A 26,999-nucleotide genomic window follows, 5' to 3' on the forward strand; every position below is an offset into this window, starting at 1 on the left:
AAGTTTGAAGGCGATTGGTGAAAAGGGCGATGGAGCATCACTCTCCAAACAACGTGTGCGAAAACCACTAAATCGAGTACTTGGACCAAAATGGCCGACTTCCTGTGCGACTTTGCACTTGGCTCCAAGAGACTTTTTTGTAGGTCCTGAGACACCACATTAGGAAACCAAATTTCGTACTCCTCAGTCAAAGCATGACTTGGGGCTGACAGTTTTAATGGTCCTAGGGGGCGCTATTTCAGAAAATAGGCCACGCCCACTGGATGTTCACATCACATTTTGTGGGGGGCCGAACTAGGATCACTCCCAAGAGGTTTTGTGGCGATACCTCTAGAAATGACGAAATGGGAGGCAAACGTAAGGCCACATCGGTACGCCTGACTTCGCCGCGCCGCCACAGCCCCGCCTTCTGCAGAAAACTCCCATAAAGTGACGCCAAGTTACCCCAACTTGTCTTCAGTTACCTGCTACAAATTTGGGGTGATTAGTTGAAAGGGCGAATTTTGGAAAATTTCCCAGTAAAACTTGACCTTTTAAGGCCTGAGGGGGCGGTGCTTATGTGACATCATCAATCGACCATTCATTTGTCTTTGGGGGGCGATGCCGATTGTCCATAGATAATTACTTTAACTGTAATTCTTTCATTTATGAAATTAAAGCAATTTGAATTTTTTTGGCGAGTGCTTGAACTTTGAGGCTTGGCCCCGCCCCTTCAGTATTTACGAAAAGTCAATTTTATTTGCTCATTTGATTCATCCATCGCTTCTGTTCGATCGCACACTATTTTTGAGACAATCGTGCGAAAAATGACCAAACTGTTCAACCAAATGTAGACCCTAGAAATGGCCAAAACGGGGTCAAAATGGCCACTTTAGTCCAAAATGGCCGACTTCCTGTTTGATATTGACCATGGGTGCAAGAGGCTTTTCTGTGCGTATTGTTGAGTTCTACAAGTGTACCAAATTTCATCGTTCTACTATGAAAAAAGGTCAAAGCAGAGGGGTATTTTTAATTTTCTAGGGGGCGCTGTCGAAACATTTTTGTACCAACGTTCACGTTGCCAGTGAAATACGTAAATTTCACGCACTTTCTATATTGGGCCAGAATTTGGTGAGTTTTTGGATATGCTAAGACCCCCTAAAGGCCACCCAAAGACGCGGAAGAAAAAGAAAAAAAAAAAGAAAAAAAAAAAAGAATTAAAGCTGCAAGCAGCGTCGTTCGGCCCTCGCAGCGAAGCTGCTCGTCCTCCGTCCGTGCCCCCTCCGCTCCATCCCAGATGCTCTCCAAACCCAGCTCCGCGCTTCTCCGTCCTGGCCGGCAGCCGGGGGCTCCAGGGCACGTCTGGCGGAACAGAAAGTCAACCACCCCGACACCAGAAACCGTGAACGGCCTCCTCGTCCACACCTCACCCTGACTCAGCATCCCCTCTGAGCCCACCATTACACGTCTCACCACTAGGAGATACTCTATCTTTACCACACTGGTGATGTGATGTTCAGTCTCGGGCAAATCGGAGGCTGTTTGTGGAAGTTACAGTCAAACGTAAGGTCACAGCGTCACGCCAGAATTCGCCATGGCATCAAATCCCCTCCCTTTCTGAAAAGCTATCAGATCTGAATGGTCATTACAACATCATGAAGACAGTGCATTACCTTAGTGTCATGTTCACTAAATTAGAGGGGACAAATATGGGCATTTCACCATGAAAAAATCGACTTCCTGTAGTCAGGGGGCGGGGCTTAGGTGATGTCAGCTGTCCACATTGTCATTGTCTTGAGATTTGGTCAATGATCACACAGACACAGTTTGATATAGATCTGATCATGCACATGGGAGTTGTTAAGTCAAGGAATGTAATGGCGAAAGGTCAAGGTTTGAGGCTTAGCCACGCCCACACCTTTATACTTATTTGAAATCCGATGGTTGAATTTTTCCCCTTTTGTCTTAAGAGTAAGTAGCAGAAGTTTGAAGGCGATTGGTGAAAACGGCGATGGTGCAACACTCTCCAAACAACGTGTGCGAAAACCACTAAATCGAGTATTGGACCAAAATGGCCGACTTCCTGTGCGACTTTGCACTTAGCTCCAAGAGACTTTTTTGTAGGTCCTGAGACACCACATTAGTGTGCCAAATTTCGTGTTCCTCAGTGAAAGCATGGCTTGGGGCTGACAGTTTTAATGGTCCTAGGGGGCGTTATTTCAGAAAATAGTCCACGCCCACAAACTTCAGCTGTCCATTTCTATTATGGGTCAGAGTAGGATCACTCATCAGAAATTGTGTGGCGATGTCACAATGATTGAAGAAATGAGAGACAAACGTATTTCCATGGCATGATGGCAAATTTCGCCATGCTCCCAAAGCCCCGCCTTTATTCGAAACCTGCCAGTACTATAGACCAAGTGACCTCAACTTGTCTGCTGCTATTTGTCAGTGATTGCTGGTGATTGAGTAAAAGGAGTCCAATAGAAAGCTGTGAAAAAAAGAGTGGCGTGGCGACAAGTCAAAGTTTGAGGCTTAGCCACGCCCACACCTTTATACTTATTTAAAATCCGACGGTTGAATTTTTTCTTCTATGTCTTAAGAGTGTATAGCAGATGTTTGAAGGTGATTGGTGAAAAGGGTGATGGAGCATCACTCTCCAAACAACGTGTGCGAAAACCACTAAATCGAGTACTTGGACCAAAATGGCCGACTTCCTGTGCGATTTTGCACTTGGCTCCAAGAGACTTTTTTGTAGGTCCTGAGACACCATATTAGTGTACCAAATCTGGTACTCCTCAGTCAAAGCATGGCTTGGGGCTGACAGTTTAAATGGTCCTAGGGGGCGCTATTTCAGAAAATAGGCCACGCCCACCAGATGTTCACATCAGATTCTTTTTGGGGCCGGACTAGGATCACTCCCAAGAAGTGTCGTGGCGATATCTCTAGAAATGACGAAATGGAAGGCAAACGTAAGGCCACGTCTGTACGCCTGACTTCGCCGCGCCGCCACAGCCCCGCCTTCTGCAGAAAACTCCCATAAAGTGACGCCAAGCAACCCCAACTTGTCTTCAGTTAACTGCTACAAATTTGGGATGATTATTTGAAAGGGCGAATTTTTGAAAATTTCCCAGTAAAACTTGACCTTTTAAGTCCTGAGGGGGCGGGGCTTATGTGACATCATCAATCGACCATTCATTTGTCTTCGGGGGGCGATGCCGATTGTCCATAGAAAGTTACTTTAACTGTAATTCTTTCATTTATGAAATTATAGCAATTTGAATTTTTTTGACGAGTGCTCGAACTTTGAGGCCTGGCCCCGCCCCTTCAGTATTTACGAAAAGTCAATTTTATTGTCTCATTTTAATCGTCCATCGCTTCTGTTCGATTGCACACTATTTTTGAGACGATCGTGCTAAAAATGACCAAACTGTTCAACCAAATATAGACCCTAGAAATGGCCAAAACGGCTAAAAATCTCCATTTCAACCCAAAATGGCCGACTTCCTGTTTGATATTGACCATGGTTGCAAGAGACTTTTCTGTGCGGACTGTTGAGTACTACAAGTAAACCAAATTTCATAACTGTACGATAAACTAAGCTTTATGGAGAGGGGTATTTTTCACTTTCTAGAGGGCGCTGTTCAGCCACTTTTTTATGAACTTTCACATCGCCAGTGAAATACGTAAATTTCACGCACTTTCTATATTGGGCCAGAATTTGGTGACTTTTTGGATATGCTAAGACCCCCTAAAGGCCACCCAAAGACGCGGAAGAAAAAAAATAATAATAATAATAATAAATAATAATAATAAACGGAGCAGATACAATAGGCCTTCGCAGCTTCACTGCTCGGGCCTAATAAACGGAGCAGATACAATAGGCCTTCGCAGCTTCACTGCTCGGGCCTAATTATTAGAAATCCAAATGTAAACTAAATGTAATTATTAGAATTCTAAATGTTAACTAAATGTAATTATTTGAATTCTAAATGGAACTACATGTTAGTTTAGAATTCTAAAATGAAAACTAAATGTAATTATTAGAATTCTAAATGTAAACTAAATGTAATTATTAGAATTCTAAATGTAACTAAATGTTAGTTTAGATTTCTGAAATGAAAACTAAATGTAATTATTAGATTTCTAAATGGAACTAAATGTTAGTTTAGAATTCTAAATCTAAACTAAATGTAATTATTGGAATTCTAAATGTAAACTAAATGTAATTATTAGAATTCTAAATGGAACTAAATGTTAGTTTAAAATTCTAAAATGAAAACTAAATGTAATTATTAGAATTCTAAAATGAAAACTAAATGTAATTATCAGAATACTAAATGTAATTATTAGAATTCTAAATGGAACTAAATGAAGTTATTAGAATTCTAAATGTAAACTAAATGTAATTATTAGAATTCTAAAATGAAAACTAAAAGTAATTATTAGAATTAGAAATGGAACTAAATGAAATTATTGGAATTCTAAATGTAAACTAAATGTAATTATTAGAATTCTAAAATGAAAACTAAATGTAATTATTAGAATTCCAAATGAAAATAAAATGTAATTATTAGAATTCTAAATGGAACTAAATGTAATTATTTGAATTCTAAATGGAACTAAATGTTAGTTTAGAATTCTAAAATGAAAACTAAATGTCATTATCAGAATTCTAAATGTAAGTATTAGAATTGTAAATGGAACTAAATGAAGTTATTAGAATTCTAAATGGAAACTAAATGTAATTATTAGAATTCTAAAAATGAAAACTAAATGTAATTATTAGAATTATAAATGGAACTAAATTAAATTATTGGAATTCTAAATGTAAACTAAATATAACTATTAGAATTCTAAATGTAAACTAAATGTAATCATTAGAATTCTAAATGGAACTAAATGTAATTATTAGAATTCTAAATGGAACTAAATGTTAGTTTAGAATTCTAAATGTAAACTAAATGTAATTATTAGAATTCTAAATGTAAACTAAATGTAATTATTAGAATTCTAAATGTAAACTAAATGTAATTATTAGAATTGAAAATGGAACTAAATGTAATTATTAGAATTCTAAATGTAAACTAAATGTAATTATTAGAATTCTAAAAAGAAAACTAAATGTAATTATTAGAATTCCAAATGAAAACTAAATGTAATTATTAGAATTCTAAATGTAAACTAGATGTAATTATTAGAATTCTAAATGGAACTAAATATTAGTTTTGAATTGAAAAATGAAAACTAAATGTAATTATTAGAATTGTAAATGTAAACTAAATGTAATTATTAGAATTCTAAATGGAACTAAATGTTAGTTTAGAATTCTAAAATGAAAACTAAATGTAATTATTAGAATTCAAAATGTAAACTAAATGTAATTATAAGAATTCTAAATGTAAACTAGATGTAATTATTAGAATTCTAAATGGAACTAAATGTTAGTTTAGAATTGAAAAATGAAAACTAAATGTAATTATTAGAATTCCAAATGTAATCTAAATGTAATTATTAGAACTCTAAATGTAAACTAAATGTAATTATTAGAATTCTAAATGGAACTAAATGTAATTATTAGACATCTAATTTGAACTAAATGTTAGTTAAGAATTCTAAATGTAAACTAAATGTAATTATTAGAAATCTAAATGTAAACCAAATGTAATTATTAGAATTCTAAATGTAAACTAAATGTAATTATTAGAATTCCAAATGTAAACTAAATGTAATTATTAGAATTCTAAATGTAGACTAAATGTAATTATTTGAATTCTAAATTGAACTAAATGTCAGTTTAGAATTCTAAAATTAAAACTAAATGTAATTTTAAGAAGTCTAAATGTAAACTTAATGTAATTATTAGAATTCTAAATGGAACTAAATGTTAGTTTAGAATTCTAAAATGAAAACTAAATGTAATTGTTAGAATTCCAAATGTAAACTAAATGTATTTATTAGAATTCTAAATGTAAATTAAATGTAATTATTAGAATTCTAATTTGAACTAAATGTATTTATTAGATTTCTAAAAGTAAAATAAATGTAATTATTAGAATTCTAAATGGAACTAAATGTTAGTTTAGAATTCTAAATGGAACTTAATGTTAGTTTAGAATTCTAAAATTAAAACTAAATGTAATTATTAGAATTCAAAATGTAAACTAAATGTAATTATTAGAATTCTAAATGGAACTAAATGTTAGTTTAGAATTCTATATGGAACTTAATGTTAGTTTAGAATTCTAAAATGAAAACTAAATGTAATTATTAGAATTCTAAATGTAAACTAAATGTATTTATTAGAATTCTAAATGTAAATTAAATGTAATTATTAGAATTCTAATTTGAACTAAATGTATTTATTAGATTTCTAAAAGTAAACTAAATGTAATTATTAGAATTCTAAATGGAACTAAATGTTAGTTTAGAATTCTAAATGGAACTTAATGTTAGTTTAGAATTCTAAAATTAAAACTAAATGTAATTATTAGAATTCAAAATGTAAACTAAATGTAATTATTAGAATTCTAAATGGAACTAAATGTTAGTTTAGAACTCTAAATGGAACTTAATGTTAGTTTAGAATTCTAAAATGAAAACTAAATGTAATTATTAGAATTCTAAATGTAAACTAAATGTATTTATTAGAATTCTAAATGTAAACTAAATGTAATTATTAGAATTCTAAATGTACACTAAATGTAATTATTTGAATCCTAAATTGAACTAAATTTCAGTTTAGATTTCTAAAATTAAAACTAAATGTAATTTTAAGAAGTCTAAATGTAAACTTAATGTAATTATTAGAATTCTAAATGGAACTAAATGTTAGTTTAGAATTCTAAAATGAAAACTAAATGTAATTATTAGAATTCCAAATGTAAACTAAACGTATTTATTAGAATTCTAAATGTAAACTAAATATAATTATTAGAATTCTAAATGGAACTAAATGTATTTATTAGATTTCTAAAAGTAAATTAAATGTAATTATTAGAATTCTAAATTGAACTAAATGTTAGTTTAGAATTCTAAAATTAAAACTAAATGTAATTATTAGAATTCTAAATGTAAACTAAATGTAATTATTAGAATTCTAAATGGAATTAAATGTTAGTTTAGAATTCTAAAATAAAAACTAAATGTAATTATTAGAATTCTAAATGTAAACTAAATGTATTTATTAGAATACTAAATGTAAACTAAATGTAATTATTAGAAATCTAAATGGAACTAAATGTATTTATTAGATTTCTAAATGGAACTAAATGTTAGTTTAAAATTGTAAAATGAAAACTGAATGTCATTATTAGAATTCTAAAATGAAACTAAATGTAGTTATTAGAATTCTAAAATGAAAACTAAATGTAATTATTAGAATTCTAAATGTAAACTAAATGTAATCATTAGAATTGTAAATGGAACTAAATGTTAGTTTAAAATTCTAAAATGAAAACTGAATGTAATTATTAGAATTCTAAAATGAAACTAAATGTAATTATTAGAATTCTAAAATGAAAACTAAATGTAAATATTAGAATTCTAAATGTAAACTAAATATAATTATTAGAATTCTAAATAGAACAAAATGTACTTATTAGAATTCTAAATGTAAACTAAATGTAATTATTAGAATTCTAAAATGAAAACTAAATGTAATTATTAGAATTCTAAATGTAAACTAAATGTAATTATTATAATTCTAAATAGAACTAAATGAAATTATTAGAATTCTAAATGTAAACTAAATGTAATTATTAGAATTCTAAAATGAAAACTAATGTAATTATTAGAATTCCAAATGAAAACTAAATGTAATTATTAGAATTCCAAATGTAAACTAAATGTAGTTATTAGAATTCCAAATGTAAACTAAATGTAATTTTTAAAATTCCAAATGTAAAGTAAATGTAATTATTAGAATTCAAAATGGAACTAAATGTTAGTTTAAAATTCTAAAATGAAAACTAAATGTAATTATTAGAATTCTAAAATGAAAACTAAATGTCATTATCAGAATTCTAAATGCAAACTAAATGTAATTATTAGAATTGTAAAAGGAACTAAATGAAGTTATTAGAATTCTAAATGTAAACTAAATGTAATTATTAGAATTCTAAAATGAAAACTAAATTTAATTATTAGATTTATAAATGGATCTAAATGAAATTATTGGAATTCTAAATGTAAACTAAATGTAACTATTAGAATTCTAAAATTAAAACTAAATGTAATTATTTGAATTCTAAATGGAACTAAATGTTAGTTTAGAATTCTAAAATGAAAACTAAATGTAATTATTAGAATTCTAAATGTAAACTAAATGTAATTATTAGAATTCTAAATGGAACTAAATGTAATTATTAGAATTCTAAATGGAACTGAATGTTAGTTTAGAATTCTAAATGTAAACTAAATGTAATTATTAGAATTCTAAATGTAAACTAAATGTAATTATTAGAATTCTAAATGTAAACTAAATGTAATTATTAGAATTGAAAATGGAACTAAATGTAATTATTAGAATTCTAAATGTAAACTAAATGTAATTATTAGAATTCTAAAATAAAAACTAAATGTAATTATTAGCATTCCAAATGATAACTAAATGTAATTATTTCAATTCTAAATGGAACTAAGTGTTAGTTTAGAATTCTAAAATGAAAACTAAATGTAATTATTAGAAATCCAAATGTAAACTAAATGTAATTATTAGAATTCTAAATGTTAACTAAATGTAATTATTTGAATTCTAAATGGAACTACATGTTAGTTTAGAATTCTAAAATGAAAACTAAATGTAATTATTAGAATTCTAAATGTAAACTAAATGTAATTATTAGAATTCTAAATGTAACTAAATGTTAGTTTAGATTTCTGAAATGAAAACTAAATGTAATTATTAGATTTCTAAATGGAACTAAATGTTAGTTTAGAATTCTAAATCTAAACTAAATGTAATTATTGGAATTCTAAATGTAAACTAAATGTAATTATTAGAATTCTAAATGGAACTAAATGTTAGTTTAAAATTCTAAAATGAAAACTAAATGTAATTATTAGAATTCTAAAATGAAAACTAAATGTAATTATCAGAATACTAAATGTAATTATTAGAATTCTAAATGGAACTAAATGAAGTTATTAGAATTCTAAATGTAAACTAAATGTAATTATTAGAATTCTAAAATGAAAACTAAAAGTAATTATTAGAATTAGAAATGGAACTAAATGAAATTATTGGAATTCTAAATGTAAACTAAATGTAATTATTAGAATTCTAAAATGAAAACTAAATGTAATTATTAGAATTCCAAATGAAAATAAAATGTAATTATTAGAATTCTAAATGGAACTAAATGTAATTATTTGAATTCTAAATGGAACTAAATGTTAGTTTAGAATTCTAAAATGAAAACTAAATGTCATTATCAGAATTCTAAATGTAAGTATTAGAATTGTAAATGGAACTAAATGAAGTTATTAGAATTCTAAATGGAAACTAAATGTAATTATTAGAATTCTAAAAATGAAAACTAAATGTAATTATTAGAATTATAAATGGAACTAAATTAAATTATTGGAATTCTAAATGTAAACTAAATATAACTATTAGAATTCTAAATGTAAACTAAATGTAATCATTAGAATTCTAAATGGAACTAAATGTAATTATTAGAATTCTAAATGGAACTAAATGTTAGTTTAGAATTCTAAATGTAAACTAAATGTAATTATTAGAATTCTAAATGTAAACTAAATGTAATTATTAGAATTCTAAATGTAAACTAAATGTAATTATTAGAATTGAAAATGGAACTAAATGTAATTATTAGAATTCTAAATGTAAACTAAATGTAATTATTAGAATTCTAAAAAGAAAACTAAATGTAATTATTAGAATTCCAAATGAAAACTAAATGTAATTATTAGAATTCTAAATGTAAACTAGATGTAATTATTAGAATTCTAAATGGAACTAAATATTAGTTTTGAATTGAAAAATGAAAACTAAATGTAATTATTAGAATTGTAAATGTAAACTAAATGTAATTATTAGAATTCTAAATGGAACTAAATGTTAGTTTAGAATTCTAAAATGAAAACTAAATGTAATTATTAGAATTCAAAATGTAAACTAAATGTAATTATAAGAATTCTAAATGTAAACTAGATGTAATTATTAGAATTCTAAATGGAACTAAATGTTAGTTTAGAATTGAAAAATGAAAACTAAATGTAATTATTAGAATTCCAAATGTAATCTAAATGTAATTATTAGAACTCTAAATGTAAACTAAATGTAATTATTAGAATTCTAAATGGAACTAAATGTAATTATTAGACATCTAATTTGAACTAAATGTTAGTTAAGAATTCTAAATGTAAACTAAATGTAATTATTAGAAATCTAAATGTAAACCAAATGTAATTATTAGAATTCTAAATGTAAACTAAATGTAATTATTAGAATTCCAAATGTAAACTAAATGTAATTATTAGAATTCTAAATGTAGACTAAATGTAATTATTTGAATTCTAAATTGAACTAAATGTCAGTTTAGAATTCTAAAATTAAAACTAAATGTAATTTTAAGAAGTCTAAATGTAAACTTAATGTAATTATTAGAATTCTAAATGGAACTAAATGTTAGTTTAGAATTCTAAAATGAAAACTAAATGTAATTGTTAGAATTCCAAATGTAAACTAAATGTATTTATTAGAATTCTAAATGTAAATTAAATGTAATTATTAGAATTCTAATTTGAACTAAATGTATTTATTAGATTTCTAAAAGTAAAATAAATGTAATTATTAGAATTCTAAATGGAACTAAATGTTAGTTTAGAATTCTAAATGGAACTTAATGTTAGTTTAGAATTCTAAAATTAAAACTAAATGTAATTATTAGAATTCAAAATGTAAACTAAATGTAATTATTAGAATTCTAAATGGAACTAAATGTTAGTTTAGAATTCTATATGGAACTTAATGTTAGTTTAGAATTCTAAAATGAAAACTAAATGTAATTATTAGAATTCTAAATGTAAACTAAATGTATTTATTAGAATTCTAAATGTAAATTAAATGTAATTATTAGAATTCTAATTTGAACTAAATGTATTTATTAGATTTCTAAAAGTAAACTAAATGTAATTATTAGAATTCTAAATGGAACTAAATGTTAGTTTAGAATTCTAAATGGAACTTAATGTTAGTTTAGAATTCTAAAATTAAAACTAAATGTAATTATTAGAATTCAAAATGTAAACTAAATGTGATTATTAGAATTCTAAATGGAACTAAATGTTAGTTTAGAACTCTAAATGGAACTTAATGTTAGTTTAGAATTCTAAAATGAAAACTAAATGTAATTATTAGAATTCTAAATGTAAACTAAATGTAATTATTAGAATTCTAAATGTAACTAAATGTTAGTTTAGATTTCTGAAATGAAAACTAAATGTAATTATTAGATTTCTAAATGGAACTAAATGTTTATTTAGAATTCTAAATGTAAACTAAATGTAATTATTAGAATTCTAAATGTAAACTAAATGTAATCATTAGAATTCTAAATGTAAACTAAATGTTAGTTTAAAATTCTAAAATGAAAACTGAATGTAATTATTAGAATTCTAAAATGAAACTAAATGTAATTATTAGAATTCTAAAATGAAAACTAAATGTAAATATTAGAATTCTAAATGTAAACTAAATGTAATTATTAGAATTCTAAATGGAACAAAATGTACTTATTAGAATTCTAAATGTAAACTAAATGTAATTATTAGAATTCTAAATGTAACTAACTGAAATTATTAGAATTCTAAATGTAAACTAAATGTAAATTTTAGAATTCTAAAATGAAAACTAAATGTAATTATTGGAATTCTAAATGGAACTAAATGTAATTATTAGAATTCTAAAATGAAAACTGAATATAATTATTAGAATTCCAAATGAAAATTAATGTAATTATTAGAATTCCAAATGAAAACTAAATGTAGCTATTAGAATTCCAAATGTAAACTAAATGTAATTATTAGAATTCTAACTGTAAACTAAATGTAATTATTTGAATTCTAAATGGAACTAAATGTTAGTTTAGAATTCTAAAATGAAAACTAAATGTAATTATTAGAATTCTTAAATGAAAACTAAGTGTATTTATTAGAATTCTAAAATGAAAACTAAATGTAATTATTAGAATTCTAAATGTTAACTAAATGTAATTATTTGAACTCTAAATGGAATTACATGTTAGTTTAGAATTCTAAAATGAAAACTAAATGTAATTATTGGAATTCTAAATGTAAAATAAATGTAATTATTAGAATTCTAAATGTAACTAAATGTTAGTTTAGATTTCTGAAATGAAAACTAAATGTAATTATTAGATTTCTAAATGGAACTAAATGTTAGTTTAGAATTCTAAATGTAAACTAAATGTAATTATTAGAATTCTAAATGTAAACTAAATGTAATTATTAGAATTCTAAATGGAACTAAATGTTAGTTTAAAATTCTAAAATGAAAACTAAATGTAATTATTAGAATTCTAAAATGAAAACTAAATGTAATTATCAGAATACTAAATGTAATTATTAGAATTCTAAATGGAACTAAATGAAGTTATTAGAATTCTAAATGTAAACTAAATGTAATTATTAGAATTCTAAAATGAAAACTAAAAGTAATTATTAGAATTAGAAATGGAACTAAATGAAATTATTGGAATTCTAAATGTAAACTAAATGTAATTATTAGAATTCTAAAATGAAAACTAAATGTAATTATTAGAAATCTAAATGGAACTAAATGTTAGTTTAAAATTCTAAAATGAAAACTGAATGTCATTATTAGAATTCTAAAATAAAACTAAATATAGTTATTAGAATTCTAAAATGAAAACTAAATGTAATTATTAGAATTCTAAATGTAAACTAAATGTAATCATTAGAATTCTAAATGTAAACTAAATGTTAGTTTAAAATTCTAAAATGAAAACTGAATGTAATTATTAGAATTCTAAAATGAAACTAAATGTAATTATTAGAATTCTAAAATGAAAACTAAATGTAAATATTAGAATTCTAAATGTAAACTAAATGTAATTATTAGAATTCTAAATGGAACAAAATGTACTTATTAGAATTCTAAATGTAAACTAAATGTAATTATTAGAATTCTAAATGTAACTAACTGAAATTATTAGAATTCTAAATGTAAACTAAATGTAAATTTTAGGATTCTAAAATGAAAACTAAATGTAATTATTGGAATTCTAAATGGAACTAAATGTAATTATTAGAATTCTAAAATGAAAACTAAATGTAATTATTAGAATTCCAAATGAAAATTAATGTAATTATTAGAATTCCAAATGAAAACTAAATGTAGCTATTAGAATTCCAAATGAAAACTAAATGTAGCTATTAGAATTCCAAATGTAAACTAAATGTAATTATTAGAATTCTAACTGTAAACTAAATGTAATTATTTGAATTCTAAATGGAACTAAATGTTAGTTTAGAATTCTAAAATGAAAACTAAATGTAATTATTAGAATTCTTAAATGAAAACTAAGTGTATTTATTAGAATTCTAAAATGAAAACTAAATGTAATTATTAGAATTCCAAATGAAAACTGAATGTAATTATTAGAATTCCAAATGAAAACTAAATGTAATTATTAGTATTCCAAATGTAAACTAAATGTAATTATTAGAATTCTAACTGTAAACTAAATGTAATTATTTGAATTCTAAATGGAACTAAATGTTAGTTTAGAATTCTAAAATGAAAACTAAATGTAATTATTAGAATTCTAAAATGAAAACTAAGTGTATTTATTAGAATTCTAAAATGAAAACTAAATGTAATTATTAGAATTCTAAATGAAAACTAAATGTAATTATTAGAATTCTAAATGGAACTAAATGAAAATATTAGAATTCTAAATGTAAATTTTAGAATTCTAAAATGAAAACTAAATGTAATTATTAGAATTCTAAATGGAACTAAATGTCATTATTAGAATTCCAAATGTAAACTAAATGTAATTATTAGAATTCTAACTGTAAGTTAAATGTAATTATTTGATTTCTATATGGAGCTAAATGTTAGTTTAGAATTCTAAAATGAAAACTAAATGTAATTATTAGTATTCTAAATGTAAACTAAATGTAATTATTAGAATTCTAAATGGAACTAAATGTAATTATTAGAATTCTAATTTGAACTAAATGTTAGTTTAGAATTCTAAATGTAAACTAAATGTAATGATTAGAATTCTTAAATGAAAACTAAGTGTATTTATTAGAATTCTAAAATGAAAACTAAATGTAATTATTAGAATTCTTAAATAAAAACTAAGTGTATTTATTAGAATTCTAAAATGAAAACTAAATGTAATTATTAGAATTCTAAATGAAAACTAAATGTAATTATTAGAATTCTACTTGGAACTAAATGAAAATATTAGAATTCTAAATGTAAACTAAATGTAAATTTTAGAATTCTAAATTGAAAACTAAATGTAATTATTAGAATTCTAAATGGAACTAAATGTCATTATTAGAATTCCAAATGTAAACTTAATGTAATTATTAGAATTCTAACTGAAAGTTAAATATAATTATTTGAATTCTATATGGAGCTAAATGTTAGTTTAGAATTCTAAAATGAAAACTAAATGTAATTATTAGAATTCTAAATGTAAACTAAATGTAATTATTAGAATTCTAAATGGAACTAAATGTAATTATTAGAATTCTAATTTGAACTAAATGTTAGTTTAGAATTCTAAATGTAAACTAAATGTAATTATTAGAATTCTAAATGTAAACCAAATGTAATTATTTGAATTCTAAATTGAACTAAATGTTAGTTTAGAATTCTAAAATTAAAACTAAATGTAATTTTAAGAAGTCTAAATGTAAACTTAATGTAACTATTAGAATTCTAAATGGAACTAAATGTTAGTTTAGAATTCTAAAATGAAAACTAAATGTAATTATTAGAACTCCAAATGTAAACTAAATGTAATTATTAGAACTCTAAATGTAAACTAAATGTAATTATTAGAATTCTAAAATGAAAACTAAATGTAATTATTAGAATTCCAAATGAAAACTAAATGTAATTACTAGAATTCCAAATGTAAACTAAATGTAGTTATTAGAATTCCAAATGTAAACTAAATGTAATTTTTAAAATTCCAAATGTAAAGTAAATGTAATTATTAGAATTCAAAATGGAACTAAATGTTAGTTTAAAATTCTAAAATGAAAACTAAATGTAATTATTAGAATTCTAAAATGAAAACTAAATGTCATTATCAGAATTCTAAATGCAAACTAAATGTAATTATTAGAATTGTAAAAGGAACTAAATGAAGTTATTAGAATTCTAAATGTAAACTAAATGTAATTATTAGAATTCTAAAATGAAAACTAAATGTAATTATTAGATTTATAAATGGATCTAAATGAAATTATTGGAATTCTAAATGTAAACTAAATGTAACTATTAGAATTCTAAAAGTAAAACTAATTGTAATTATTTGAGTTCTAAATGGAACTAAATGTTAGTTTAGAATTCTAAAATGAAAACTAAATGTAATTATTAGAATTCTAAATGTAAACTAAATGTAATTATTAGAATTCTAAATGGAACTAAATGTAATTATTAGAATTCTAAATGGAACTGAATGTTAGTTTAGAATTCTAAATGTAAACTAAATGTAATTATTAGAATTCTAAATGTAAACTAAATGTAATTATTAGAATTCTAAATGTAAACTAAATGTAATTATTAGAATTGAAAATGGAACTAAATGTAATTATTAGAATTCTAAATGTAAACTAAATGTAATTATTAGAATTCTAAAATGAAAACTAAATGTAATTATTAGCATTCCAAATGATAACTAAATGTAATTATTTGAATTCTAAATGGAACTAAATGTTAGTTTAGAATTCTAAAATGAAAACTAAATGTAATTATTAGAAATCCAAATGTAAACTAAATGTAATTATTAGAATTCTAAATGTTAACTAAATGTAATTATTTGAATTCTAAATGGAACTACATGTTAGTTTAGAATTCTAAAATGAAAACTAAATGTAATTATTAGAATTCTAAATGTAAACTAAATGTAATTATTAGAATTCTAAATGTAACTAAATGTTAGTTTAGATTTCTGAAATGAAAACTAAATGTAATTATTAGATTTCTAAATGGAACTAAATGTTAGTTTAGAATTCTAAATCTAAACTAAATGTAATTATTGGAATTCTAAATGTAAACTACATGTAATTATTAGAATTCTAAATGGAACTAAATGTTAGTTTAAAATTCTAAAATGAAAACTAAATGTAATTATTAGAATTCTAAAATGAAAACTAAATGTAATTATCAGAATACTAAATGTAATTATTAGAATTCTAAATGGAACTAAATGAAGTTATTAGAATTCTAAATGTAAACTAAATGTAATTATTAGAATTCTAAAATGAAAACTAAAAGTAATTATTAGAATTAGAAATGGAACTAAATGAAATTATTGGAATTCTAAATGTAAACTAAATGTAATTATTAGAATTCTAAAATGAAAACTAAATGTAATTATTAGAATTCCAAATGAAAATAAAATGTAATTATTAGAATTCTAAATGGAACTAAATGTAATTATTTGAATTCTAAATGGAACTAAATGTTAGTTTAGAATTCTAAAATGAAAACTAAATGTCATTATCAGAATTCTAAATGTAAGTATTAGAATTGTAAATGGAACTAAATGAAGTTATTAGAATTCTAAATGGAAACTAAATGTAATTATTAGAATTCTAAAAATGAAAACTAAATGTAATTATTAGAATTATAAATGGAACTAAATGAAATTATTGGAATTCTAAATGTAAACTAAATATAACTATTAGAATTCTAAATGTAAACTAAATGTAATCATTAGAATTCTAAATGGAACTAAATGTAATTATTAGAATTCTAAATGGAACTAATGTTAGTTTAGAATTCTAAATGTAAACTAAATGTAATTATTAGAATTCTAAATGTAAACTAAATGTAATTATTAGAATTCTAAATGTAAACTAAATGTAATTATTAGAATTGAAAATGGAACTAAATGTAATTATTAGAATTCTAAATGTAAACTAAATGTAATTATTAGAATTCTAAAAAGAAAACTAAATGTAATTATTAGAATTCCAAATGAAAACTAAATGTAATTATTTGAATTCTAAATGTAAACTAGATGTAATTATTAGAATTCTAAATGGAACTAAATATTAGTTTTGAATTGAAAAATGAAAACTAAATGTAATTATTAGAATTGTAAATGTAAACTAAATGTAATTATTAGAATTCTAAATGGAACTAAATGTTAGTTTAGAATTCTAAAATGAAAACTAAATGTAATTATTAGAATTCAAAATGTAAACGAAATGTAATTATAAGAATTCTAAATGTAAACTAGATGTAATTATTAGAATTCTAAATGGAACTAAATGTTAGTTTAGAATTGAAAAATGAAAACTAAATGTAATTATTAGAATTCCAAATGTAATCTAAATGTAATTATTAGAACTCTAAATGTAAACTAAATGTAATTATTAGAATTCTAAATGGAACTAAATGTAATTATTAGACATCTAATTTGAACTAAATGTTAGTTAAGAATTCTAAATGTAAACTAAATGTAATTATTAGAAATCTAAATGTAAACCAAATGTAATTATTAGAATTCTAAATGTAAACTAAATCTAATTATTAGAATTCCAAATGTAAACTAAATGTAATTATTAGAATTCTAAATGTAGACTAAATGCAATTATTTGAATTCTAAATTGAACTAAATGTCAGTTTAGAATTCTAACATTAAAACTAAATGTAATTTTAAGAAGTCTAAATGTAAACTTAATGTAATTATTAGAATTCTAAATGGAACTAAATGTTAGTTTAGAATTCTAAAATGAAAACTAAATGTAATTATTAGAATTCCAAATGTAAACTAAATGTATTTATTAGAATTCTAAATGTAAATTAAATGTAATTATTAGAATTCTAATTTGAACTAAATGTATTTATTAGATTTCTAAAAGTAAAATAAATGTAATTATTAGAATTCTAAATGGAACTAAATGTTAGTTTAGAGTTCTAAATGGAACTTAATGTTAGTTTAGAATTCTAAAATTAAAACTAAATGTAATTATTAGAATTCTAAATGTAAACTAAATGTGATTATTTGAATTCTAAATGGAACTAAATGTTAGTTTAGAATTCTAAAATGAAAACTAAATGTAATTATTAGAAATCCAAATGTAAACTAAATGTAATTATTAGAATTCTAAATGTTAACTAAATGTAATTATTTGAATTCTAAATGGAACTACATGTTAGTTTAGAATTCTAAAATGAAAACTAAATGTAATTATTAGAATTCTAAATGTAAACTAAATGTAATTATTAGAATTCTAAATGTAACTAAATGTTAGTTTAGATTTCTGAAATGAAAACTAAATGTAATTATTAGATTTCTAAATGGAACTAAATGTTAGTTTAGAATTCTAAATCTAAACTAAATGTAATTATTGGAATTCTAAATGTAAACTACATGTAATTATTAGAATTCTAAATGGAACTAAATGTTAGTTTAAAATTCTAAAATGAAAACTAAATGTAATTATTAGAATTCTAAAATGAAAACTAAATGTAATTATCAGAATACTAAATGTAATTATTAGAATTCTAAATGGAACTAAATGAAGTTATTAGAATTCTAAATGTAAACTAAATGTAATTATTAGAATTCTAAAATGAAAACTAAAAGTAATTATTAGAATTAGAAATGGAACTAAATGAAATTATTGGAATTCTAAATGTAAACTAAATGTAATTATTAGAATTCTAAAATGAAAACTAAATGTAATTATTAGAATTCCAAATGAAAATAAAATGTAATTATTAGAATTCTAAATGGAACTAAATGTAATTATTTGAATTCTAAATGGAACTAAATGTTAGTTTAGAATTCTAAAATGAAAACTAAATGTCATTATCAGAATTCTAAATGTAAGTATTAGAATTGTAAATGGAACTAAATGAAGTTATTAGAATTCTAAATGGAAACTAAATGTAATTATTAGAATTCTAAAAATGAAAACTAAATGTAATTATTAGAATTATAAATGGAACTAAATGAAATTATTGGAATTCTAAATGTAAACTAAATATAACTATTAGAATTCTAAATGTAAACTAAATGTAATCATTAGAATTCTAAATGGAACTAAATGTAATTATTAGAATTCTAAATGGAACTAATGTTAGTTTAGAATTCTAAATGTAAACTAAATGTAATTATTAGAATTCTAAATGTAAACTAAATGTAATTATTAGAATTCTAAATGTAAACTAAATGTAATTATTAGAATTGAAAATGGAACTAAATGTAATTATTAGAATTCTAAATGTAAACTAAATGTAATTATTAGAATTCTAAAAAGAAAACTAAATGTAATTATTAGAATTCCAAATGAAAACTAAATGTAATTATTTGAATTCTAAATGTAAACTAGATGTAATTATTAGAATTCTAAATGGAACTAAATATTAGTTTTGAATTGAAAAATGAAAACTAAATGTAATTATTAGAATTGTAAATGTAAACTAAATGTAATTATTAGAATTCTAAATGGAACTAAATGTTAGTTTAGAATTCTAAAATGAAAACTAAATGTAATTATTAGAATTCAAAATGTAAACGAAATGTAATTATAAGAATTCTAAATGTAAACTAGATGTAATTATTAGAATTCTAAATGGAACTAAATGTTAGTTTAGAATTGAAAAATGAAAACTAAATGTAATTATTAGAATTCCAAATGTAATCTAAATGTAATTATTAGAACTCTAAATGTAAACTAAATGTAATTATTAGAATTCTAAATGGAACTAAATGTAATTATTAGACATCTAATTTGAACTAAATGTTAGTTAAGAATTCTAAATGTAAACTAAATGTAATTATTAGAAATCTAAATGTAAACCAAATGTAATTATTAGAATTCTAAATGTAAACTAAATCTAATTATTAGAATTCCAAATGTAAACTAAATGTAATTATTAGAATTCTAAATGTAGACTAAATGTAATTATTTGAATTCTAAATTGAACTAAATGTCAGTTTAGAATTCTAACATTAAAACTAAATGTAATTTTAAGAAGTCTAAATGTAAACTTAATGTAATTATTAGAATTCTAAATGGAACTAAATGTTAGTTTAGAATTCTAAAATGAAAACTAAATGTAATTATTAGAATTCCAAATGTAAACTAAATGTATTTATTAGAATTCTAAATGTAAATTAAATGTAATTATTAGAATTCTAATTTGAACTAAATGTATTTATTAGATTTCTAAAAGTAAAATAAATGTAATTATTAGAATTCTAAATGGAACTAAATGTTAGTTTAGAATTCTAAATGGAACTTAATGTTAGTTTAGAATTCTAAAATTAAAACTAAATGTAATTATTAGAATTCAAAATGTAAACTAAATGTAATTATTAGAATTCTAAATGGAACTAAATGTTAGTTTAGAAATCTATATGGAACTTAATGTTAGTTTAGAATTCTAAAATGAAAACTAAATGTAATTATTAGAATTCTAAATGTAAACTAAATGTATTTATTAGAATTCTAAATGTAAATTAAATGTAATTATTAGAATTCTAATTTGAACTAAATGTATTTATTAGATTTCTAAAAGAAAACTAAATGTAATTATTAGAATTCTAAATGGAACTAAATGTTAGTTTAGAATTCTAAATGGAACTTAATGTTAGTTTAGAATTCTAAAATTAAAACTAAATGTAATTATTAGAATTCAAAATGTAAACTAAATGTAATTATTAGAATTCTAAATGGAACTAAATGTTAGTTTAGAATTCTAAATGGAACTTAATGTTAGTTTAGAATTCTAAAATGAAAACTAAATGTAATTATTAGAATTCTAAATGTAAACTAAATGTATTTATTAGAATTCTAAATGTAAACTAAATGTAATTATTAGAATTCTAAATGTAAACTAAATGTAATTATTTGAATCCTAAATTGAACTAAATTTCAGTTTAGATTTCTAAAATTAAAACTAAATGTAATTTTAAGAAGTCTAAATGTAAACTTAATGTAATTATTAGAATTCTAAATGGAACTAAATGTTAGTTTAGAATTCTAAAATGAAAACTAAATGTAATTATTAGAATTCCAAATGTAAACTAAACGTATTTATTAGAATTCTAAATGTAAACTAAATATAATTATTAGAATTCTAAATGGAACTAAATGTATTTATTAGATTTCTAAAAGTAAATTAAATGTAATTATTAGAATTCTAAATTGAACTAAATGTTAGTTTAGAATTCTAAAATTAAAACTAAATGTAATTATTAGAATTCTAAATGTAAACTAAATGTAATTATTAGAATTCTAAATGGAACTAAATGTATTTATTAGATTTCTAAATGGAACTAAATGTTAGTTTAAAATTCTAAAATGAAAACTGAATGTCATTATTAGAATTCTAAAATGAAACTAAATGTAGTTATTAGAATTCTAAAATGAAAACTAAATGTAATTATTAGAATTCTAAATGTAAACTAAATGTAATCATTAGAATTGTAAATGGAACTAAATGTTAGTTTAAAATTCTAAAATGAAAACTGAATGTAATTATTAGAATTCTAAAATTAAACTAAATGTAATTATTAGAATTCTAAATGTAAACTAAATGTAATTATTAGAATTCTAAATAGAACAAAATGTACTTATTAGAATTCTAAATGTAAACTAAATGTAATTATTAGAATTCTAAATGTAACTAACTGAAATTATTAGAATTCTAAATGTAAACTAAATGTAAATTTTAGAATTCTAAAATGAAAACTAAATGTAATTATTGGAATTCTAAATGGAACTAAATGTAATTATTAGAATTCTAAAATGAAAACCAAATGTAATTATTAGAATTCCAAATGAAAATTAATGTAATTATTAGAATTCCAAATGAAAACTAAATGTAGCTATTAGTATTCCAAATGTAAACTAAATGTAATTATTAGAATTTTAACTGTAAACTAAATGTAATTATTTGAATTCTAAATGGAACTAAATGTTAGTTTAGAATTCTAAAATGAAAACTAAATGTAATTATTAGAATTCTTAAATGAAAACTAAGTGTATTTATTAGAATTCTAAAATGAAAACTAAATGTAATTATTAGAATTCTAAATGTTAACTAAATGTAATTATTTGAACTCTAAATGGAATTACATGTTAGTTTAGAATTCTAAAATGAAAACTAAATGTAATTATTAGAATTGTAAATGTAAACTAAATGTAATTATTAGAATTCTAAATGTAACTAAATGTTAGTTTAGCTTTCTGAAATGAAAACTAAATGTAATTATTAGATTTCTAAATGGAACTAAATGTTTATTTAGAATTCTAAATGTAAACTAAATGTAATTATTAGAATTCTAAATGTAAACTAAATGTAATCATTAGAATTCTAAATGTAAACTAAATGTCAGTTTAAAATTCTAAAATGAAAACTGAATGTAATTATTAGAATTCTAAAATGAAACTAAATGTAATTATTAGAATTCTAAAATGAAAACTAAATGTAAATATTAGAATTCTAAATGTAAACTAAATGTAATTATTAGAATTCTAAATGGAACAAAATGTACTTATTAGAATTCTAAATGTAAACTAAATGTAATTATTAGAATTCTAAATGTAACTAACTGAAATTATTAGAATTCTAAATGTAAACTAAATGTAAATTTTAGAATTCTAAAATGAAAACTAAATGTAATTATTGGAATTCTAAATGGAACTAAATGTAATTATTAGAATTCTAAAATGAAAACTGAATGTAATTATTAGAATTCCAAATGAAAATTAATGTAATTATTAGAATTCCAAATGAAAACTAAATGTAGCTATTAGAATTCCAAATGTAAACTAAATGTAATTATTAGAATTCTAACTGTAAACTAAATGTAATTATTTGAATTCTAAATGGAACTAAATGTTAGTTTAGAATTCTAAAATGAAAACTAAATGCAATTATTAGAATTCTTAAATGAAAACTAAGTGTATTTATTAGAATTCTAAAATGAAAACTAAATGTAATTATTAGAATTCTAAATGTTAACTAAATGTAATTATTTGAACTCTAAATGGAATTACATGTTAGTTTAGAATTCTAAAATGAAAACTAAATGTAATTATTGGATTTCTGAAATGAAAACTAAATGTAATTATTAGATTTCTAAATGGAACTAAATGTTAGTTTAGAATTCTAAATGTAAACTAAATGTAATTATTAGAATTCTAAATGTAAACTAAATGTAATTATTAGAATTCTAAATGGAACTAAATGTTAGTTTAAAATTCTAAAATGAAAACTAAATGTAATTATTAGAATTCTAAAATGAAAACTAAATGTAATTATCAGAATACTAAATGTAATTATTAGAATTCTAAATGGAACTAAATGAAGTTATTAGAATTCTAAATGTAAACTAAATGTAATTATTAGAATTCTAAAATGAAAACTAAAAGTAATTATTAGAATTAGAAATGGAACTAAATGAAATTATTGGAATTCTAAATGTAAACTAAATGTAATTATTAGAATTCTAAAATGAAAACTAAATGTAATTATTAGAAATCTAAATGGAACTAAATGTATTTATTAGATTTCTAAATGGAACTAAATGTTAGTTTAAAATTCTAAAATGAAAACTGAATGTCATTATTAGAATTCTAAAATGAAAACCAAATGTAATTATTAGAATTCCAAATGAAAATTAATGTAATTATTAGAATTCCAAATGAAAACTAAATGTAGCTATTAGAATTCCAAATGTAAACTAAATGTAATTATTAGAATTCTAACTGTAAACTAAATGTAATTATTTGAATTCTAAATGGAACTAAATGTTAGTTTAGAATTCTAAAATGAAAACTAAATGTAATTATTAGAATTCTTAAATGAAAACTAAGTGTATTTATTAGAATTCTAAAATGAAAACTAAATGTAATTATTAGAATTCTAAATGTTAACTAAATGTAATTATTTGAACTCTAAATGGAATTACATGTTAGTTTAGAATTCTAAAATGAAAACTAAATGTAATTATTAGAATTGTAAATGTAAACTAAATGTAATTATTAGAATTCTAAATGTAACTAAATGTTAGTTTAGCTTTCTGAAATGAAAACTAAATGTAATTATTAGATTTCTAAATGGAACTAAATGTTTATTTAGAATTCTAAATGTAAACTAAATGTAATTATTAGAATTCTAAATGTAAACTAAATGTAATCATTAGAATTCTAAATGTAAACTAAATGTCAGTTTAAAATTCTAAAATGAAAACTGAATGTAATTATTAGAATTCTAAAATGAAACTAAATGTAATTATTAGAATTCTAAAATGAAAACTAAATGTAAATATTAGAATTCTAAATGTAAACTAAATGTAATTATTAGAATTCTAAATGGAACAAAATGTACTTATTAGAATTCTAAATGTAAACTAAATGTAATTATTAGAATTCTAAATGTAACTAACTGAAATTATTAGAATTCTAAATGTAAACTAAATGTAAATTTTAGAATTCTAAAATGAAAACTAAATGTAATTATTGGAATTCTAAATGGAACTAAATGTAATTATTAGAATTCTAAAATGAAAACTGAATGTAATTATTAGAATTCCAAATGAAAATTAATGTAATTATTAGAATTCCAAATGAAAACTAAATGTAGCTATTAGAATTCCAAATGTAAACTAAATGTAATTATTAGAATTCTAACTGTAAACTAAATGTAATTATTTGAATTCTAAATGGAACTAAATGTTAGTTTAGAATTCTAAAATGAAAACTAAATGCAATTATTAGAATTCTTAAATGAAAACTAAGTGTATTTATTAGAATTCTAAAATGAAAACTAAATGTAATTATTAGAATTCTAAATGTTAACTAAATGTAATTATTTGAACTCTAAATGGAATTACATGTTAGTTTAGAATTCTAAAATGAAAACTAAATGTAATTATTGGATTTCTGAAATGAAAACTAAATGTAATTATTAGATTTCTAAATGGAACTAAATGTTAGTTTAGAATTCTAAATGTAAACTAAATGTAATTATTAGAATTCTAAATGTAAACTAAATGTAATTATTAGAATTCTAAATGGAACTAAATGTTAGTTTAAAATTCTAAAATGAAAACTAAATGTAATTATTAGAATTCTAAAATGAAAACTAAATGTAATTATCAGAATACTAAATGTAATTATTAGAATTCTAAATGGAACTAAATGAAGTTATTAGAATTCTAAATGTAAACTAAATGTAATTATTAGAATTCTAAAATGAAAACTAAAAGTAATTATTAGAATTAGAAATGGAACTAAATGAAATTATTGGAATTCTAAATGTAAACTAAATGTAATTATTAGAATTCTAAAATGAAAACTAAATGTAATTATTAGAAATCTAAATGGAACTAAATGTATTTATTAGATTTCTAAATGGAACTAAATGTTAGTTTAAAATTCTAAAATGAAAACTGAATGTCATTATTAGAATTCTAAAATGAAACTAAATATAGTTATTAGAATTCTAAAATGAAAACTAAATGTAATTATTAGAATTCTAAATGTAAACTAAATGTAATCATTAGAATTCTAAATGTAAACTAAATGTTAGTTTAAAATTCTAAAATGAAAACTGAATGTAATTATTAGAATTCTAAAATGAAACTAAATGTAATTATTAGAATTCTAAAATGAAAACTAAATGTAAATATTAGAATTCTAAATGTAAACTAAATGTAATTATTAGAATTCTAAATGGAACAAAATGTACTTATTAGAATTCTAAATGTAAACTAAATGTAATTATTAGAATTCTAAATGTAACTAACTGAAATTATTAGAATTCTAAATGTAAACTAAATGTAAATTTTAGAATTCTAAAATGAAAACTAAATGTAATTATTGGAATTCTAAATGGAACTAAATGTAATTATTAGAATTCTAAAATGAAAACTAAATGTAATTATTAGAATTCCAAATGAAAATTAATGTAATTATTAGAATTCCAAATGAAAACTAAATGTAGCTATTAGAATTCCAAATGTAAACTAAATGTAATTATTAGAATTCTAACTGTAAACTAAATGTAATTATTTGAATTCTAAATGGAACTAAATGTTAGTTTAGAATTCTAAAATGAAAACTAAATGTAATTGTTAGAATTCTTAAATGAAAACTAAGTGTATTCATTAGAATTCTAAAATGAAAACTAAATGTAATTATTAGAATTCCAAATGAAAACTGAATGTAATTATTAGAATTCCAAATGAAAACTAAATGTAATTATTAGTATTCCAAATGTAAACTAAATGTAATTATTAGAATTCTAACTGTAAACTAAATGTAATTATTTGAATTCTAAATGGAACTAAATGTTAGTTTAGAAATCTAAAATGAAAACTAAATGTAATTATTAGAATTCTAAAATGAAAACTAAGTGTATTTATTAGAATTCTAAAATGCAGCACCTTTGGAGAGAGATGCGCATGCGCTGACGGCCGATTACCGGACACAGCAGCGTTTGAAGCTGATGGCAGCTCGTTAGCAAACATTCACAAACAATTCAGATGCATTTTTGCCTAATTTAAAAACTGACAACGCAAAAAAATAATCTGGTAAGTATAACTCGCTCAATCTGGAGGTAAGTGAAGAAAATTTAGAAAGTTTACAGAACTTTATTGACGGAGTTTTCGAGTTATTTGTTATGGGTCCGAAGAAATCAGCAGGTGAACCTGAAACACCTGGGACGAAGCGGAGCCGCCCTCAGGACTCGCCTGAGGCCTCATCTCCCCGGAAGGACATATTGGAAT

The sequence above is a fragment of the Nothobranchius furzeri genome, chromosome 3, assembly GCF_043380555.1.
Source record: "Nothobranchius furzeri strain GRZ-AD chromosome 3, NfurGRZ-RIMD1, whole genome shotgun sequence".
In the NCBI taxonomy this organism is placed as follows: domain Eukaryota; kingdom Metazoa; phylum Chordata; class Actinopteri; order Cyprinodontiformes; family Nothobranchiidae; genus Nothobranchius; species Nothobranchius furzeri.